The sequence below is a fragment of the Sphaerodactylus townsendi genome, linkage group LG17 (assembly GCF_021028975.2).
Source record: "Sphaerodactylus townsendi isolate TG3544 linkage group LG17, MPM_Stown_v2.3, whole genome shotgun sequence".
Classification (NCBI taxonomy): domain Eukaryota; kingdom Metazoa; phylum Chordata; class Lepidosauria; order Squamata; family Sphaerodactylidae; genus Sphaerodactylus; species Sphaerodactylus townsendi.
Genome location: NC_059441.1, coordinates 8561723 through 8582253, shown reverse-complemented (window position 1 = coordinate 8582253; position 20531 = coordinate 8561723). Strand labels below are relative to the sequence as shown.

The window sequence follows — 20531 nt, the reverse complement described above, 5'->3', positions numbered from 1 at the left end:
CTTGAACTGCCACTCACACGGTCAGGAGTTCGAGCCCCCTGTGGGTCAGATATCCTGGCTCATGGTCAACTCAACCATCCATCCATTCCTTGGTCGGTAATGAGTACCTAGCACATAGCAAGGGGGTAAAGAATAGCCGGGGAAAGCAACGGCACACTACCCCACAAAAACGGCTTGCCTATGAAATCACTGCTTGCAGTGGTACCTCAGGGTCGGACACGACTGAAGGGGAAACTTTACCTTTACCATAACTGATGTAGAGCTTTGCTTAGTGGCATCAGTGGACAGAAACCAATTTATGAGTGGATTTTATTGGCTGCCTTGGGGCCAGGATGGGTTCTTATCTGTGCTAAGGGAGAAACAGCTGGGATGGAGCTTGCAAAAGAGTCAAAAGTCTGACTTCTGCGACCACCTAAGGAGCAGGGAACTCCAAGGGCGTTTTGTTTGCTCTTGGATACAGGGGAAATGCGGCACCTTGAAGGCGAGCAGTTGCACCCACTGGAGCGTCTGGCTTTCAGGTCCATCCAGAGCTAGTTAGTTTGCCTCTTTTACTGATGTTCGAACAGCCCTCCCTGCCAGCCACCTTCCCAGCAAAGCGTCTTCCTTGCAGAATGGAGTCCTGCTAATCAAAACCTGGCACGCTTTTTGAACGCCAGTCAGAAGAGGAGACACCGCTCCAACTAAATGCACACACCGACAAGGAGGCAGGGTGAGGGAGTGTGTGAAAGAGAGAGAGAGAGACTTGAGGCAACCCAGAATTCCCCACTCCCACAATAGTCGCAATACTTTAGAGAAACACACCCAAACTATCTGTCGGTGTCTCAAAAGCATGGGCTGCCTTCTATATCCAACTGGTTTCAGGCAATGCAGTTTGAAATCAGTTTCTTTGAAAGGCCCGTGCACACAAGGGATGCAGAAGGGATAAGCAACTGGGGCCAAATCTCCCCAGGGCCAAAATCTCCCCTCCAAGATACTGTAGCTTCTCAAGAGTTTGCACAGGCCAAATTCTCCATCTCCTTCTGCCCAGCCTCCCCTCCCCAGTAATGGACTCTGAAGTGTTTTGAACGTTTCACGGGTCTTGAAACAAGCACTCTGCCAGCATGTAGCTGGTACCTCTTGGACGATGGTTTGATCCCTTGCAGAGGAGCAGGCCTATAGGGCGGGGCAAAAGGTGAGGCAATGAGAGGGGCTGTGGCTCAATGGCACAGAATCTGCTTGCCATGCCAAAGGTCGTGGGTTCAGTCCCCGGCCTCTCCAGTTAAAGGGAACAGGCAGGAGGTGATGTTGGTCGAATCCCCACTACCGTCTTAGCCAGGTTTCAGAACACAAACTAACCAGGTTTGAGGGATGACCTCCCCATTGCTTGCAGGGCAGATTCCGTTTCTGGCGCTCATTCTCCCCGTTAATCCGCGTTCCGGCAGGACCTGGTTGCAAGTGGCATAGACCCCGTTAACACGGTTCAGGGCTGATCCGAGGGGAGGGATGAGGGTTGAAACCCTGACTCGTTTCCCACCCTGGAGTGTGACATGGAATTTGGGCAACCAATCAGCGCTGCGATGCGTGCGCAGCCTTTCCTTGGTTTCGTTTCTGCTTTTGCGATCGGCCAGCAGAAGGGGACGCAAACGTTAAACAGTCAAATGTGTAACTTTGAATCATTAATGGTTCACACAGGTAATGATGAACTGTTTGCACAGTTAAACAGTCAAATGTTAAACTTTTACACGCTGGGGGTTTTTTTATCACACCCCTACAGTGTACGTTTCCGCAGTGGGAAAAGGTCCCGCCCCATCAAAGCACGCCAGCCAATCAGGGGAGATCAGCGAAGCGAGCTAGCCTGGTAGTGGGGATTGCTAAGAGTTCTGCAACCGGGTGTGTCTGCTGTGTGCTCGCTGCGGTGGGGAGGGAGAAACTCCGATGAAGACGACATGGTTTCACAACGAACAGGTTTGGATCTGCGTGCAAACTTCAAGTGGGGATTCGACCGTTGAAGACCTTGGCCTAGGACCCTGGGCAGCAGCTGCCAGTCTTAGTAGGCAATATTGGCCCTGCTTGGTCCGATTCCCTATAAGGCAGCTTCATGCATTCAATACCTTTCTCAGAGATAACCGGGTGCAGAGGGGCCGAGGGGGGTTCGGCGCCGCCGTGCGCCTTGTGATTAGTTTATCAAGAGCGCTCCCCTCTCTGTGCCCTGTGCTGTCAGCAACGGAAAGGATTGCAGTCAGCCTTTTGTCAAAAGCTTTTTAAAATCTGCTCCGGCTCAGCTGGGTAGATCAGCCCTGGTTAGTCTCATTTATTCATGCATTCCGCTTTATCCCGCCACTGCACTTCTACCTGATTGTAGGCAGTAAACATACAAATTATCGCTCAGATGGAACACCCTTGTCAGGATCCCACAGGCTGCCGGGTGAGAAGGATTATTAGCCTCTTCCTTTTCTTAAAAAAAAAAGTATGCCTCTGTTCCTTGAATTATAAAGCGTTCCCCGGAACTTGTAAGGGCTTGCTTGATAAATATTTTAAGAAACACAGCACCAATTCAGCTGCGAAATATTCAAGCCGTTTCATGTCTGTCGCGAAGATTCTTCCAAAAATCTATGTCTTTGCTTTGTCTGAGAATCAATAGGAGGACCTTGGAGTTGACAAACAAGTCCTGGGGGGAGGGGGACACCATGTAATTTAATTGCCACTTGGCAGAAATGCAGCCCCCGTGAATGTTGTGGTTGACCTGGGATTTCACCCAAGGCCTCTTGTCCGCACCATAAGAACATAAGAACTAGCCTGCTGGATCAGACCAGAGTCCATCTAGTCCAGCTCTCTGCTACTCGCAGTGGCCCACCAGGTGCCTTTGGGAGCTCACGGGCAGGATGTGAAAGCAACGGCCTTCTGCGGCTGTTGCTCCCGATCACCTGGTCTGCTAAGGTATTTGCAATCTCAGATCAAGGAGGATCAAGATTGGTAGCCATAGATCGACTTCTCCTCCATAAATCTGTCCAAGCCCTCTTTAAAGCTATCCAGGTGAGTGGCCATCACCGCCTCCTGTGGCAGCATATTCCAAACACCAATCACACGTTGTGTGAAGAAGTGTCTCCTTTTATCAGTCCTAATTCTTCCCCCCAGCATTTTCAATGGATGCCCCCTGGTTCTAGTATTGTGAGAAAGAGAGAACAATTTCTCTCTGTCAACATTTTCTACCCCATGCATAATTTTATAGACTTCAATCCTCTCCTCCCTCAGACGCCTCCTTTCCAAACTAAAGAGTCCCAAACGCTGCAGCCTCTCCTCCTAAGGAAGGTGCTCCAGTCCCTCAATCATCCTCGTTGCCCTTCTCTGCACTTTTTCCACCATTAATGTCACCCAACCATTTCTGCCTGCTCACCGACCCTTTTCACACAACCACCAACACATACCCTAGAGTTTGTAACCATCAGACTCGGAGCAAATGCTGCAAACAGGGACCAAACCTCCTTTTCTTTTCTTTTTAATTTCACAAGGAGTCCATCTCACCTGGCCGTGTAAATCACCCTTCTCAGAAACACCCCGACTGAAATTATTTAATCAGGTCAGAGTTGATTTGCTCACAAGGCCGCTGATTACACAGCTGGTGCCCGGTTGTAAAAACCCAAATGGCTGAGAAAAGAGTTGCCCAATAGGGGTGCATCAAAGCACCACCTGTTTACTTATTTGCAAATAGGATTGTACTGTCAGCCTTGAGTAAAATCCAGGATGGTCCGAATCAAGGCGTTGTGTCGGAGGTTCTGACGTTCTTTGCAAATCAAGTCCAAGATTTCAGAGCTCCGACCCAGGATCTCATCAAAGCCAACAAGTCTAGGGCAGGGGTCTGCAACCTGCGGCTCTCCAGACGTTCACGGACTACAATTCCCATCAGCCGATTGGCCATGGTGGCAGGGGCTGATGGGGATTGTAGTCCATGAACATCTGGAGAGCCACAGGTTGCAGACCCCTGGTCTAGGGTTTTAGCTGATCTATGATGCCAGGAAGAGGAAACTCTTCCTAAATTCAAGCAGGAATGGTATAGCCCTCTCATTCACTGCTGAGAATCAGGATTGGGAGATTGATTGGGGGGATCATTTACATCAAGTTCTACACATCCTAAAAACCAAACACATTCAGACCTCAGTAGAACGGCAAGATTTTAGCACAGGAACACCTTAGAAACCAGGAACATTCAAGAGCCAATGCTTTCTTCACCTGTGGCCTCAATATCTTTGTAGCCAAAGAAGAAGAAGAAGAGTTTGGATTTATATCCCTCCTTTCTCTCCTGTAGGAGACTCAAAGGGGCTTACAATCTCCTTGCCCTTCCCCCCTCACAACAAACACCCTGTGAGGTAGGTGGGGCTGAGAGAGCTCAGAAGAACTGTGACTCGCCCAAGGTCACCCAGCTGGCATGTGTTGGAGTGCACAAGCTAATCTGTTTCACCAGATAAGCCTCCACAGCTCAAGCGGCAGAGCTGGGAATCAAACCCGGTTCCTCCAGATTAGAATGCACCTGCTCTTAATCGCTACGCCACTGCTGCGGGCACAATCTCATCAGATTTTCAAAGCTAAGCAGGGTTGGCACTTGGAAGGGAAAACACCAAGGAAGGCTCTGCAGAGGCCACCCCAAAAGATGCCACCCCAAAAACCCCACTTAAAAATCCTCTCATTGCGCCTTCATCACAAAAGAGGCCATTGGCCACAGAGATGTCCCAAACCACCTGTCTGGTTTCACAGCCTCATGATTTTTACATACAAAAAAAGTGGAAGGGAAACGGAGCAGCCATGCTGGATTTCACTTGGGTTGAAAACCTGGTGACAGAGATTTGCACATTCGACATAAAAGCCGGAGCTTGTGCCCACGTAGCTCGGCTTCGGTTTCGCAAAACCGTCACCCCTGCCAAGAAACCCCTGCATGTCTCACTTCTCAAAGATAAAATTGCCTACAACACGGTCTCTCTGGGGAATCTTTTACCAAGACAAACCAAAAACGTTTTTGAGAGTTCTGGCTGGAGACCGGCCGGTTGGGCAGACATACAACAGCGGAAGAGCACACGGCTCTTGCTTTCAGAAGGTCCCAAATTCCATTCCCAGCATCTCAAGGGATTGCAAGTTTTGGCCCTGTTGTCAGTGCTGAGTGAGATGGACAGCGTCATGTTTTGAAGAAGAACCCAGTCCGGAGTCAGCAGATTTATATGGTCCTTGAATAACCTGGAACCCGCAAGGTTAGTAAATGGTAGGACCACACCGTGTCCATCTGCGATAGCCACAATGCAACACAGCCTAGGCCCAATCTGCACCTTAGAAGAAGAAGAGTTTGGATTTATATCTCCCCTTTCTCTCCTGTAAGGAGACTCAAAGGGGCTTACAATCTCCGTTCCCTCCCACCCTCAAAACAAACACTCTGCGAGGTGGGTGGGGCTGAGAGAGCTCCGAAGAACTTGGACTAGCCCAAGGTCACCCAGCTGGCGTGTGTTGGGAGTGCACAAGCTAATCTGGTTCCCCAGAGAGGCCTCTACAGCTCAAGTGGCAGAGCGGGGAGAATCAAACCCGGTTCTCCAGATTAGAGTGTGCCTGCTCTTAACCACGACACCATCTTGGCAGACAGGTTTAAGTGTACACATCTGCACAGTCAAACTGAATTCAAACAAAATGGGACTAGCCCAAGGTCACCCAGCTGGCGTGTGTTGGGAGTGCACAAGCTAATCTGGTTCACCAGAGAGGCCTCTACAGCTCAAGTGGCAGAGCGGGGAGAATCAAACCCGGTTCTCCAGATTAGAGTGCGCCTGCTCTTAACCACGACACCATCTTGGCAGACAGGTTTAAGTGTACACATCTGCACAGTCAAACTGAATTCAAACAAAATGGGACTAGCCCAAGGTCACCCAGCTGGCGTGTGTTGGGAGTGCACAAGCTAATCTGGTTCACCAGAGAGGCCTCTACAGCTCAAGTGGCAGAGCTGGAGAATCAAACCAGTTCTCCAGATTAGAGTGCACCTGCTCTTAACCACGACACCATCTTGGCAGACAGGTTTAAGTGTACACATCTGCACAGTCAAACTGAATTCAAACAAATGGGATCTAGACTAGGTGGAACGCGTCTCCAGATGTTCAGGAACTACAATTCCCATCAGCCCCTACCAGCATGGCCAATTGGCCATGCTGACAGAGGCTGATGGGAATTGTAGTTCCTGAACATCTGGAGAGCCGCAGGTTCCCTACCCCTGGACTAGACCAAGGTCACCCAGCTGGCGTGTGTTGGGAGTGCACAAGCTAATCTGGTTCACCAGAGAGGCCTCTACAGCTCAAGTGGCAGAGCGGGGAGAATCAACCCCGGTTCTCCAGATTAGAGTGCGCCTGCTCTTAACCACGACACCATCTTGGCAGACAGGTTTAAGTGTACACATCTGCACAGTCAAACTGAATTCAAACAAAATGGCACTGAATTCAACCAAAATGGCACCCGAGTTAGGGGGTTGGCCCTCAACCGTAAGAAATGGCAACAGGCCTCCCCAAATCCCCGCAATGCAGCACCAAGCCACGTATTACAGAAGCTGCAAAAAGCAGCTCTACGGAGGCAGAAGAGAAGGGATGATGTCCAGCGGACTGGCTGGGCTTTTAAGTAAATTGCTGATGAATAATTCAAGCTTGAACCTCCTAGAGAGGCTCCAATCAAAGCCTACTTGGCCGGGTGCAGGCCCCAGGTGACTCACAGCCTCTGTGCTCACCGTAATGCATGTTCTCGGGTTCTTAGCAGAAGGTTCGTGAAATATTCACATCATCGGGGAAACGGCCGGGGACGGATGTAGTAAATCAAGCACCAGGTAGACCATTTGCTCGGCTTTCTGATTACGTTGCCGAGCAAGGGATAACTACGGCACACCTCGGCTGCTCACTCCTATTTGCATGTGTCAAGGCTCACAGACGGGAGCAGGCTGGCTTCTCGGTGGCCTCCACTAAACCCACCAGGCGCAGCAACGGAGGGTTTGCTACAATGCAGAACTGAGGGCTGGGAACATACAGGGGTCTGCAAACTGTGGCTCTCCAGATGTTCATGGACTACAATTCCCATCACCAATTGGCCATGCTGGCAGGGGCTGATGGGAATTGTAGTCCATGAACATCTGGAGAGCCACCGGTTGCAGACCCCTGCCAATTGGCCATGGTGGCAGGGGCTGATGGGAATTGTAGTCCATGAACACCTGGAGAGCCACAGGTTGCAGACCGCTGCCAATTGTCCATGCTGGCAAGGGCTCATGGGAATTGTAGTCCATGAACATCTGGAGAGCCACAGGTTGCAGACCCCTGCCAATTGGCCATGGTGGCAGGGGCTGATGGGAATTGTAGTCCATGAACATCTGGAGAGCCACAGGTTGCAGCCTCCTGGTTTAGAACCAATGTATAGGGAAAGGGAGTCTGTGCTAAATTACTCTCAGGTGCTCAGGAGCAGCAGCAGCAGAAGGCCCTTGCTTTCACATCCTGCCTGTGAGCTCCCAAAGGCATCTGGTGGGCCACTGCGAGTAGCAGAATGCTGGACTAGATGGACTCTGGTCTGATCCAGCAGGCTCTTTCTTATGTTCTTAAGGCCCTTGCTTTCACATCCTGCAGGTGAGCTCCCAAAGGCACCTGGTGGGCCACTGCGAGTAGCAGAGAGCTGGACTAGATGGACTCTGGTCTGATCCAGCAGGCTCTTTCTTATGTTCTTAAGGCCTTTGCTTTCACCTCCTGCCTGTGAGCTCCCAAAGGCACCTGGTGGGCCACTGCGAGTAGCAGAATGCTGGACTAGATGGACTCTGGTCTGATCCAGCTGGCTTGTTCTTATGTTCTTAAGGCCTTTGCTTTCACCTCCTGCCTGTGAGCTCCCAAAGGCACCTGGTGGGCCACTGCGAGTAGCAGAGAGCTGGACTAGATGGACTCTGGTCTGATCCAGCAGGCTCTTTCTTATGTTCTTAAGGCCTTTGCTTTCACCTCCTGCCTGTGAGCTCCCAAAGGCACCTGGTGGGCCACTGCGAGTAGCAGAATGCTGGACTAGATGGACTCTGGTCTGATCCAGCAGGCTCGTTCTTATGTTCTTAAGGCCATTGCTTTCACCTCCTGCATGTGAGCTCCCAAAGGCACCTGGTGGGCCACTGCGAGTAGCAGAGTGCTGGACTGGATGGACTCTGGTCTGATCCAGCAGGCTCGTTCTTATGTTCTTAAAGCCATTGCTTTCACCTCCTGCCTGTGAGCTCCCAAAGGCACCTGGTGGGCCACTGCGAGTAGCAGAATGCTGGACTAGATGGACTCTGGTCTGATCCAGCAGGCTCGTTCTTATGTTCTTATGTTCTTATTCTCCGCAGTGGGGAGACGGCAGTGAAAAGATACCTGTAGGTCAGCTGAAATATCAGAACGCAGATGTATCGTGTTGGGAGCAATATGTGGGGCTGGAGTTGGGTCACGTGACCTAGCCGTATTAAGCTCCCTTTGCTAACTTTTCAACATTGGCAGCCCGTGGGCGGAATGGTTGTTTGTGGAAAGTGACCACAAGTAAAGTGCTCTCAGCTGAGATGAATAGTCTTGGCGCCGTGAAGTGAATCAGCACAGTGGGCCAAGAGGCTCTGCATGCTGCCACCTGGCGGCACAAGCTCTAACTTTAGGGTGGCGGTTTTGTTTTTTTGCAAAGGAATGATGCAACAAGGACTACCAAACTCTCCAGGAATTTCTGCGCCGTAAGCTTAAAAAACAACAACAGAAAATCCAGCCCAACCGCCGCGCATTGCAAGCGAGCCTTTGGTGGTTTTCACAATTGCCCACCGAGTCAGTTTCATTCGCCGGTTTCATTCCCTGCGTTAGAATAATAGAATCATAATGTTGGAAGAGACCCCCAAGGGCCATCCAGTCCAACCCCCTGCCATGTAGGAACACACAATCAAAGCACTCCTGACAGATGGCCATCCAGCCTCTCTTTGAAAACCTCCAAAGAAGGAGACTCCACCACACTCCGAGGTCATGCATCCCACTGTCAAACACCCCTTACTGTCAGGAAGTTCTTCCTGATGTCTAGGTGGAATCTCTTCTCCTTCACCTTGAACCCATGACTCCTGGTCCTTGTCTCTGGAGACGCAGAAAGCAAGCTTGCTCCCTCCCCAACATGACATCCCTTCAAATATCTAAACATGGCTAGCATGTCACTCCTTAACCTTCTCTTCACCAAACCAAACATCCCCATCTCCATAAGTCTCTTCTCATAGGGCATGGACTTCAGGCCATTGACCATTTTGGTGGCCCTCCTCTGGACCTGTTCCAGCTTGTCAATATCCTTCTTGAATTGCAGTGCGCAGAACTGTACACAGTATTCCAGGTGAGATATAACCAATGCAGAGTAAAGTATAATTACATATCTCACCTTGAATCCTTTACTTCATGTCCTAGTCTAGTGGTGGCGAACCTTTGGCACTCCAGATGCTATGGACTACAATTCCCATCAGACTCCACCAGCATGGTCAATTGGCCATGCTGGCGGGGGCTGATGGGAATTGTAGTCCATAACATCTGGAGTGCCCAAGGTTCACCACCACGGTACCTAGTCTCTGAGGCAGCAGAAAACAAGCTTGCTCCCTCACCAACATGACATCCCTACAAATATCTAAACATGGCTATCATGTCACCCCTTAACCTTTTCTTAACCTTCTTCCATCTCTTCTGCCACTACCAGTTTTGGTGTGAAGTCTGTCCACCAATCAAAAAGTCTAGCAATACTGATTTCATGCGTAACCCTGCATTTTCAAACTTTGTAACGGGGCACCCCTAATTATTATCTGGTGCCATTTGCATTTCTGCCATGTTGGAGGAATTACACACCTGAACAAACCCCTTAGTTTGTTTTATGAAGTCTCCCCCAAAACCGTATGAACTCAGCAACGGAGACAAACAGAATGCCATTTTAACCAAACTAGGAGATGGCTATAAATAAAATACATCAAGGATTTTAAAAGCAAGAGCAGATGCCAGCAACTCCGAAAGTTGATGCTCTCTCAACATTAGCATTAAGAACTGCCTGGAGGCACCACGATTTTTGGCTGTGATGCCTTCAGGTGGATCCAAAAATAGCAGAGGCCACCTGCCGGGGCCAAGAAGGACTTTCGAAATGAGGTGGGTGCCTCTGTGTGTGCATATGTGTCCTTGGGGTGTGGGGGCACCCTCATAGCCTGACCTCCTTTCTCTCCTGCAGGAGACTCAAAGGGGCTGACAATCTCCTTGCCCTTCCCCCCTCACAACAAACACCCTGTGAGGTAGGTAGGGCTGAGAGAGCTCCGAGAAGCTGTGACTAGCTCAAGGTCACCCAGCTGGCGTGTGTGGGAGTGTACAGGCTAATCTGAATTCCCCAGACAAGCCTCCACAGCTCAGGCGGCAGAGCTGGGAATCAAACCAGGTTCCTCCGGATTAGATACACGAGCTCTTAACCTCCTACGCCACTGCTGCTCGGGAGGCTCTGCCGGCACCGGGTCCGCACGGGCTGCATCCCCACCAAAGCGATTCTGCAGCATTTGACTCTTGCTGGGAGGAAAGGGCTACAAGAAGCAGCTGGAGTTGTGCAATTCTTCACAGCTCCCTAAATAGCATTTCTGAAAGGGTGTGAATCCCAGGGAACATTTCTTGATACAACTGTATGTCTTCTTCCCCCAAAACACTGACAACACCGCACCTGTTGAGCCCACGTCGATAAAGAGCTGAATGTAAGCAGGTTCGAAAGAGACGGGGGTCCTCAGCTTTAAAGGGCCGCTGGACTCTTGTTGATTTCTGCAACAGAGGCCGATTCCCCACTTCAAAAGAGAAAGGAGAGGCAAACCGGGTTCTTAAGAGGTCGAATCCCCACTTGAAATTTGCACGCAGATCCAAACCTGTTCGTTGTGAAACTGTGTCCTCTTCATCAGAGTTTCTCCCTCCCCACCGCAGCGAGCGCACAGCAGACACACCTGGTTGCAGAACTCTTAGCAATCCCCACTACCAGGAGAGCTCGCTTCGGCCGACTCCCCTGATTGGCTGGCGTGACTTGATGGGGCGGGACCTTTTCCCACTGCGGAAACGTACATTGTAGGGGTGTGATTAAAAAAACCCAGCGTGTAAAAGTTTAACGTTTAACTGTTTAACTGTGCAAACAGTTAATTGTTACTTGTGTAAACCATGAACGGTTCAAAGTTACACGTTTGACTGTTTAACGTTTGCATCCCCTTCTGCTGGCCGATCGCAAAAGCGGAAATGAAACCAAGGAAAGGCTGCGTGTGCATCGCAGTGCTGATTGGTTGCCCAAGTTCTGCGTCACACTCCAGGGCGGGAAACGAGTCAGGGTTTCAACCCTCATCCCTTCCCTTGGATCAGCTCTGAACCGTGTTAACGGGGTCTGTGCCACTTGCAACCAGGTCCTGCCGGAACGCAGATTAACGGAGAGAACGAGCACCAGAAACGGAATCTGCCACGCAAGCAATGGGGAGGTCGACCCTCAAACCTGGTTAGTTTGTGTTCTGAAACCTGGCTAAGATGGCAGTGGGGATTCGACCAAGAATTGGGTGCTTTTGAGCTCGCATTCATCCTCCGCCCTGCAGCTTCTCGGTTGGTTTGCCAAAAGGTGCACTTCCGACTAGGATCCTAAATGACGCGTGCGGAGGGGTGGGAGGAGCGGCAGAATCGGGGTGACTGCGTTGTCGCTGCTGGTGCGGTGGGGAGTGCTGCAGGACCCTGGGGTATTTGCCGTGAGGAGCGCGCATCAAATAGTGAGTGGGGAATCGACCAGATTTAACCGCCGGTAGGACATATCTTCCTTTGGGGGAGGGGTGTAGGGTGGAGAAGTAGCATTTCTCCAGTGGTTCAGGCACCTTTAATTAGAGGCCCGTATAAAAAGATACTTGGGCTCAGTGAACCTTTGACTGGTACACAGATCTTCACCTGCTTACCTTGCTCCATGACTCAGCTTTCACACAAAAACCAGAGGGTGGGGAAGTCTTAGAGCAGTGGTGGCGAACCTTTGGCACTCCAGATGTAATGGACTACAATTCCCATCAGCCCCTGCCGGCATTCATCTGGAGTGCCAAAGGTTCGCCACCACGGTCTTAGAGGAAACCAGGACTGCTAGACTGCTTCAAGTTCTGCGCGCTGCTGCTGAGAGGAGGGGCGTAACTAAGGCAAAAATCACGTGGCAAAATCACCCATTAGTCACCCCCTCTCGGCACACACAAATAGTTAGTAACCTACTCTCGGGAACCTGTGAGAACCTGCTGGATCCCACCTCTGTCCATACCATCTGAAGGGCCGCGAATTTGACACCTATGTGTACGGCATGGCACCCCTCTGGAGCCCCCTCCCAGCCTCTGCTCCCCAAATCTGTAGGAATTTCTCAACTCAGAGCTGGAAGCCATAACTTTGGGGGCTGCCCATCCTTCCATCCAACGAAGCAGGTAGCTCTGCCTTCTGCGGAGGCACCCCCTCCCCTCCCGTTTCCCGGCTCCTTCGTTCCTTACTGCTGCTTCCCTTCCACACTGGAGCCGGCTGGAAGAAAGCACCGTACGGCCGCCCGCCTCTGCCGCCGAGTCTCCGGCTTCGGTTCAATTAATGAGCCATAAATAACTCAATGAAGGTGTCAACAAAGAGTGTAATTTATCATACCTTGTCAAAAGGGCACTTCTCTGAGAGGAGAATTCACAGCCTGGTGTAACTTGTTAAGATTTATTCTTTGCCTGGTGTCTCTACCACCCACCCCCCATCTCCTCCTCCTCCCCCCCCCCCAGCTTGGCCAAAATTTATCTTGCCCAAGAACCCTCACAGGTGCGCCGTCTTTGACAAATAAGCTGCGAAGCCTGGAATTCATCACCAGCGGGCCTTTGTAGCGAAGGAGGCGGCAGGAAATAAATTTGTTCAAGGAAGGAACGGGCTTGTGGTTCAGTATGCTCAAGGGTGGAGGAGGAGGAGAGAAGCAGAGCCATTATTTCTTCCCTCCTAACACTCCGGAGGAGGAGGAGGAGGAAATGAGGTAATGCCGTTGGATGTGACTTTGCGAGGAGGCCGGGCCTTGTGATTGATGGCACGGTCGAACAGGTGCACAGATAACCTCAGACTCCTTTCCTCCACACCTGCCCCTGTCTCCTGGCTGTGTTTGAGAACAGGTTGGGCAAAAGAGGTGCGGGTGCAAGGAGAAGGTCATTCCAGCATTGAGCTGGAAACCCCGACAAGCTACCTTTTCTGGGACTACACGGCCAGAGTTCTCCAGGAGCAGCAGTGGCGTAGTGGTTAAGAGCAGCTGTACTCTGATCTGGAGGAACCGGGTTTGATTCCCTGCTCTGCCGCCTGAGCTGTGGAGGCTTCTCTGGGGAATTCAGATTAGCCTGTGCACTCCCACACACGCCAGCTGGGTGACCTGGGGCTAGTCACAGCTTCTCGGAGCTCTCTCAGCCCCACCTACCTCACAGGGTGTTTGTTGTGAGGGGGGGAAGGGCAAGGAGATTGTCAGCACCTTTGAGTCTCCTGCAGGAGAGAAAGGGGGGATATAAACCCAAACTCTTCTTCTTCTTCTTCCATCTTCTTAGCTTCCTCTACCAAAATAGCTATACTTCTCACCATCACACTCTGATCTGGATGGACGGCTCAGGCTGGTCTGCTCTGCTCAAGTCTCAGAAGCCAAGCAGGGTTCAGCCCTGGCTAAGAACATAAGAACATAAGAAGGAGCCTGCTGGATCAGACCAGAGTCCATCTAGTCCAGCTCTCTGCTACTCGCAGTGGCCTACCAGGTGCCTTTGAAAGCTCACCTGCAGGAGGTGAAAGCAAGGGCCTTAAGAACATAAGAAGGAGCCTGCTGGATCAGACCAGAGTCCATCTAGTCCAGCTCTCTGCTACTCGCAGTGGCCTACCAGGTGCCTTTGAAAGCTCACCTGCAGGAGGTGAAAGCAAGGGCCTTAAGAACATAAGAAGGAGCCTGCTGGATCAGACCAGAGTCCATCTAGTCCAGCTCTCTGCTACTCGCAGTGGCCTACCAGGTGCCTTTGAAAGCTCACCTGCAGGAGGTGAAAGCAAGGGCCTTAAGAACATAAGAAGGAGCCTGCTGGATCAGACCAGAGTCCATCTAGTCCAGCTCTCTGCTACTCGCAGTGGCCTACCAGGTGCCTTTGAAAGCTCACCTGCAGGAGGTGAAAGCAAGGGCCTTCTGCTGCTACTGCTGCTGCTGCTGCTGCTGCCGCCGAGCACCTGGTCTGCTAAGGCATTTGCAATCTCAGATCAAGGAGGATCAAGATTGGTAGCCATAGATCGACTTCTCCTCCATCAATCTGTCCAAGCCCCTTATAAGAACATAAGAACATAAGTTCTTATGTTAGTACTTGGATGCGAAGTCCAGGGCCAAGGGAATGGCAAACCTCCTCTGATGGTCTCTCGTCTTGAAAAGCAGGCTGCAACTGGATAGTACTTTCTGCTGCCAGTAAGTAGCTACACACACATTCACAGTTTGCAATTCATCCAGGAAACCAGACAAATTTACTTGGATATCTGCCAGTCATCTACTAACCTTGGTTATCACAGATCAGTTAAGATAGATTTATGGAGGAGAAGTCGATCTCTGGCTACCAATCTTGATCCTCCTTGATCTGAGATTGCAAATGCCTTAGCAGACCAGGTGCTCAGGAGCAGCAGCAGCAGCAGCAGAAGGCCCTTGCTTTCACCTCCTGCAGGTGAGCTCCCAAAGGCACCTGGTGGGCCACTGCGAGTAGCAGAGTCCTGGACTAGATGGACTCTGGTCTGATCCAGCAGGCTCCTTCTTATGTTCTTAAGGCCATTGCTTTCACCTCCTGCAGGTGAGCTCCCAAAGGCACCTGGTGGGCCACTGCGAGTAGCAGAGTCCTGGACTAGATGGACTCTGGTCTGATCCAGCAGGCTCTTTCTTATGTTCTTATGTTCTTAAGATTTTGAATTTCTCATCCCTACTGTTTTCACCTGAAAAATTCCCATTAAAACGTTCACGTCTCCCTTTTGCAAACTGGACTTGCGATTCTTTTTGTTTAGGAAGAAGAAGAACACTGTTTTCTGTTTCCTTGTGCTGGGTCCCCCCCAGCCCCACCCCGTAAAGTACATGCATGATTTGTATATTAGGATGACACATTGTGTAAGGATAAGGGATACCCCCGTTTCTCCTAAAATAAGACATCCCCTGAGAATAAGACGTTGTAGAGGTTTTGCTGAAGTGCTAAATATAAAACATCCCCCGAAAGTAAGACGTAGCAAAGTTTTTGTTTGGAAGCACGCCCGTCGAACAGAACACCAGAGCATGCAGCTGTGGAGCGGAAAAATAAGACATCCCCTGAAAATAAGACATAGTGCATCTTTGGGAGCCAAAATTAATATAAGACACTGTTCTTATTTTCGGAGAAACACGGTAGGCGTTATAAGGATAAATACCGTAACAGTTGCTTATGAAAACTGCACAGGCTCACACAGTGCCTATAGAAGTGTTGGCGAACCTTTTTGAGACTGAGTGCAGCCCAAATTGCAACCCAAAACCCACTTATTTATCGCAAAGTGCCCACACGGCAATTTAACCTGAATACTGAGGTTTTAGTTTAGAAAAAATGGTTGGCTCTAAGACGTGCGTTACTCAGGAGTAAGCTTGGTGGAAGTTGGTGGCTTTGCTGTGAAGCAACCGTGCAACTCTTCCAACGGGTGAATCACGATCCTAGGAGGGTTTGCTCAGAAGCAAGCCCCATTGCCAACAACCGAGCTTACTCCCAGGTAAAGGATCGCGCTTTAGTTCTTTGCATGAAAATCAGTGGGGTTTAACAGCGCCTAACAGGGTTACCTACACTGCTTCCCCAACACTAGGTCTTAGGTTTAATGCTAATAATCAAGCCCAGTGGCCCAGGCCAGCCTAGATGTGGGGGGGGGGGGACTCTGTGCGTGCCCACAGAGAGGGCTCTGAGTGCCACCTCTGGCACCCGTGCCATAGGTTCACCACCACTGGCTTATAGTGTAAAGCAAAGAGACAACAGAGTAAATATAGCACATCAAGAACGGGTACCCAGTGCAGGCGAAACCTGGTCTCTCGGTACTCAGTGCTGCTCCACGATGCTCAGTGACCACTAATGGTGCACGCAGGCACAAGACTACATCAGACAAACCTTTCGCCTGCAAAGTTCCTGACTTGAACAGGATCCTGTTTCGGTGAATGAGCAGAGAGAGAGAGAGCTGCATCCATGTCGAGAGGGGCAGATACCGAGCGGGCACCCTTAAAGCTAATATCATCCCTTCTCGGTGGGGGGCATGCGGGGAGGGGGGGCAGGTCTCTTCCCTCCCCCCTCCCCATTGCCTCTGCCACCTCCACCTAATTAGTTGACTCAGCTCACAGAAAGGAGACAAGAAGAGACACAGGTCCAAAAATAATCCAGAAGCACTTCCCCAGGACTGCTATTTCAAGTGACGCTCGCTCGTATTTCCTTCCCTCTGAAGTGGAAGAGGGCTGCATTTTAAATCGGGCACCTGGCTGCCTCCTTGCTAAAGGAACACCTCATTAGCATAATATCAGTGGCGCGCTAAACAAATCCAACTGCGGTGGGTCGTGGTGCTCCTGCCTGCCAAAGATTTGCTTTTGCTTTTGGTTCTGGAAGGCACCGTCGATCAGTTGCAGAGAGGCCCGGCTGTGCTCCTCTGCGATGCTTTGAGCGAGTCCTGAAAAATGGCCAGGCTTTCCAAAGTGGAAGTGGGCCCAGAAGAAGAAGAAGAAGAAGAAGAAGAAGAAGAAGAAGAAGAAGAAGAGGAGGAGGAGGAGGAGGAGGAGGAGGAGGAGGAGGAAGAAGAGGAAGAGGAAGAGGAAGGAGGAGGAAGAGGAGGAGGAGGAGAAGGAGAAGGAGAAGGAGAAGGAGAAGGAGAGTTTGGATTTATATCCCCCCTTTCTCTCCTGCAGGAGACTCAAAAGGGCTGACAATCTCCCTGCCCTTCCCCCCTCACAACAAACACCCTGTGAGGTAGGTGGGGCTGAGAGAGCTCCGAGAAGCTGTGACTAGCCCAAGGTCGCCCAGCTGGCGTGTGTGGGAGTGCACAGGCTAATCTGAATTCCCCAGATAGGCCTCCCCATCTCAAGCGGCAGAGCAGGGAATCAAACCCGGTTCCTCCAGATAAGAATGCACCTGCTATTAACCTCCTTCGCCACTGCTGCAGGCACCTTGGGAGTTTTGAGAGGGGTTGGTGCGTGACACCTCAAAATGGCTGCCACGGGAGGTGGAACCAACCCCAAAATGGCCGCCTCTGGAGGTGGAACCCAATGGTACACCATCTTCCTTACAGTTTCTGGGAACACGGGACTCCTGAAGGAGGGCTGGAACCCACTGATGAAGGAATCCTGAAGGAGGGATGGAACATACCAATGTTTACAAGTCTGGTGGCTTACCAATCCAGATCCTCCAGTGGAAAACCCTTTCCAAACCCAATAACAAGCTCTGCCGTACATTGGCTCTGTCTGAAAACTTGGTGGGTGCCAAGAGAAATACTGGTGGGGTCAATGCAACCCTACTGAGGAACCCTGCCCTAGACTCCTGCCTACACATCAGAGGGCAATGCTGCATTCCCTGGATTTCTGGTGCTCAAATGGTCCTAAACTTTATGCTTCCAGTCTGCTTCCAGTGGCAGTTTTCGCCATCGAATATATATTTGCTCGGGAGCCCGCGAGCCCTCTGCGAGCAGATCAAACGCTGCCAAGGCCGCCCAAAGGCCGAGGCGGGCTCTTAGCTTGTTTCCGTCATCTTCACTTTGAACTCGCCGCATTCAAACTGATTGCCCGACTTTTAACACAGCGGGGACAAATGCATTTACTTGTAAAACAAAGCGAGACCTGTTCGGAGGTGGAGACAATAATCAATCCGGTTGCCACGGAGCCGGTAAGTGTTCATTTACTATTATGTGACCGGCAGCAATAACACATTACGTCTTTTGCCAGCAGGAGCTCCGCCAGCTGCAGTACCCCGGGACTTTGTCGGCAATCGCTCACAACCGTCCTTCACAACCTTTTGTTCGCCGCTCATTAAGGTGAATTATAACAGTGGGACAGAACATTTTTCTAGAGCGCGTCTTCCCACCACAAGTGATAACACATCCCACGGAACTTGAAGATGAGTGTGACCCTCGCATGCCAAGGAGGCATTTCCTGCAGGAACAGTTTGGTATTTGAGCTGGACTGTAGAGTTGCTAGTACAGAGGCGATCAATGGCGGATCACCTTTGGAAAATGTCTTTCCTCGAGAACCCTAGAGCAGTGATGGCGAACCTATGGCACGGGTGCCAGAGGTGGCACTCAGAGCCCTCTCTGTGGGCACCCGGAAACAGAGTCGCCCCAACCCATCCAACACACATCTAGGCTGGCCTGGGCCGCTGGGCTCGATTATTAGCATTAAACCTAAGACCTAGTTTTGGGGAAGCAGTGTAGGTAACCCTGTTAAGAGAAGAAGAAGAAGAGAAGAAGAGTTTGGATTTATATCTCCCTTTTCTCTCCTGCAGGAGACTCAAAGGGGCTTACAATCTCCTTGCCCTTCCCCCCTCACAACAAACACCCTGTGAGGTGGGTGGGGCTGAGTAGAGCTCCGAAAAGCTGTGACTAGCCCAAGGTCACCCAGCTGGCATGTGTGGGAGTGCACAGGTTGATCTGAATTCCCCAGATAAGCCTCCACAACTCAAGCGGCAGAGCTGGGAATCAAACCCAGTTAAGCGCTGTTAAACCCCACTGATTTTCATGCGAAGAACTAAAGCGTGATCCTTCACCTGGGAGTAAGCTCAGTTGTTGGCAATGGGGCTTGCTTCTGAGTAAACCCTCCTAGGGTCGTGATTCACCCATTGGAAATCAGGCTCCATCCCTGAAGACTGGAAGATGGCCAATGTCACACCAATCTTTAAGAAAGGATCTAGGGGGGACCCAGGAAATTACAGGCCAGTCAGTTTGACATCTGTTCCTGGTAAATTAGTAGAATCTGTCATTAAAGATAAAATTATAAAACATGTAGAAAAGCAAGACCTGCTGAGAAAGAGTCAGCATGGCTTTTGCAGAGGCAAATCCTGTCTTACAAACTTACTAGAGTTCTTTGAGGGTGTAAACAGGCATGTGGACAGGGGTGAACCGGTGGACATTGTCTACTTGGATTTCCAAAAGGCTTTTGACAAAGTTCCTCACCAGAGACTGTTGAGAAACCTCAGCAATGAAGGAATAAGAGGGGAAGTCCTCCTATGGATTAAAAACTGGTTGAGAAACAGGAAACAAAGAGTGGGTATAAATGGGAAGTTCTCACAATGGAGAGATGTCGGGAGTGGTGTCCCCCAAGGATCCGTTTTGGGACCAGTGCTCTTTAACCTATTCATAAACGACCTGGAAGTAGGGGTGGGTAGTGTGGTGGCCAAGTTTGCAGATGATACCAAATTATGTAGGGTGGTGAGAACCACAAAGGATTGCGAAGAGCTCCAAGCGGACCTTGATAAATTAGGTGAGTGGGCTCAGAAATGGCAAATGCAGTTCAATGTAGCAAAATGTAAAGTGATGCACATAGGGGCAAAAAATCCAAACTTCACATACACGCTACAGGGGTCAGTGCTATCAGTCACAGACCAGGAAAGGGATTTAGGCGTCTTAGTTGATAGTTCCATGGGAATGTCAACTCAATGCATGGCAGCTGTGAAAAAGGCAAACTCTATGCTGGGGATCATTAGAAAAGGAATTGATAATAAAACTGCACGGATTGTCATGCCCTTATATAAAGCCGTGGTGCGTCCGCACTTGGAGTACTGTGTCCAGTTCTGGTCGCCGCATCTCAAAAAGGATATTGAGGAGATAGAAAAAGTGCAGAGAAGGGCAACGAGGATGATTGAGGGACTGGAGCACCTTCCCTGTGAGGAGAGGCTGCAGCGTTTGGGACTCTTTAGTTTGGAGAGGAGACGGCTGAGGGGGGATAGGATTGAAATCTACAAAATTATGCATGGGGTAGAAAATGTTGACAGAGAGAAATTTTTCTCTCTTTCTCACAATACTAGAACCAGGGGGCATTCATTGAAAATGCTGGGGGGAAGAATTAGGACTAATAAAAGGAAACACTTCTTCACGCAACGTGTGATTGGTGTTTGGAATATGCTGCCACAGGAGGTGGTGATGGCCACTCACCTGGATAGCTTTAAAAGGGGCTTGGACAGGTTTATGGAGGAGAAGTCGATCTATGGCTACCAATCTTGATCCTCTTTGATCTGAGATTGCAAATGCCTTAACAGACCAGGTGATCGGGAGCAGCAGCAGCCGCAGAAGGCCACTGCTTTCACATCCTGCATGTGAGCTCCCAAAGGCACCTGGTGGGCCACTGCGAGTAGCAGAGAGCTGGACTAGATGGACTTTGGTCTGATCCAGCTGGCTTGTTCTTATGTTCTTATGTTCTTATGAGTTGCACGGTTGCTTCAAAGCAAAACCACCGATTACCACCAAGCTTACTCCTGAGTAACACATGCCTTGGAGCCGACCGTTTTTTTCTAAACTAAAACCTTAGTATTCGGATTAAATTGCCGTGTTGGC

At 50.5% G+C, this 20531-nt stretch overlaps 1 protein-coding gene across 1 annotated transcript in view; it reads right to left on the bottom strand.

Annotated features, from left to right (window-relative positions):
* RORA (RAR related orphan receptor A) overlaps positions 1-20531 on the bottom strand; it is a 293221-nt gene that overhangs the window by 163142 nt on the left and 109548 nt on the right. The gene's annotated exons all lie outside the window — the stretch shown is intronic.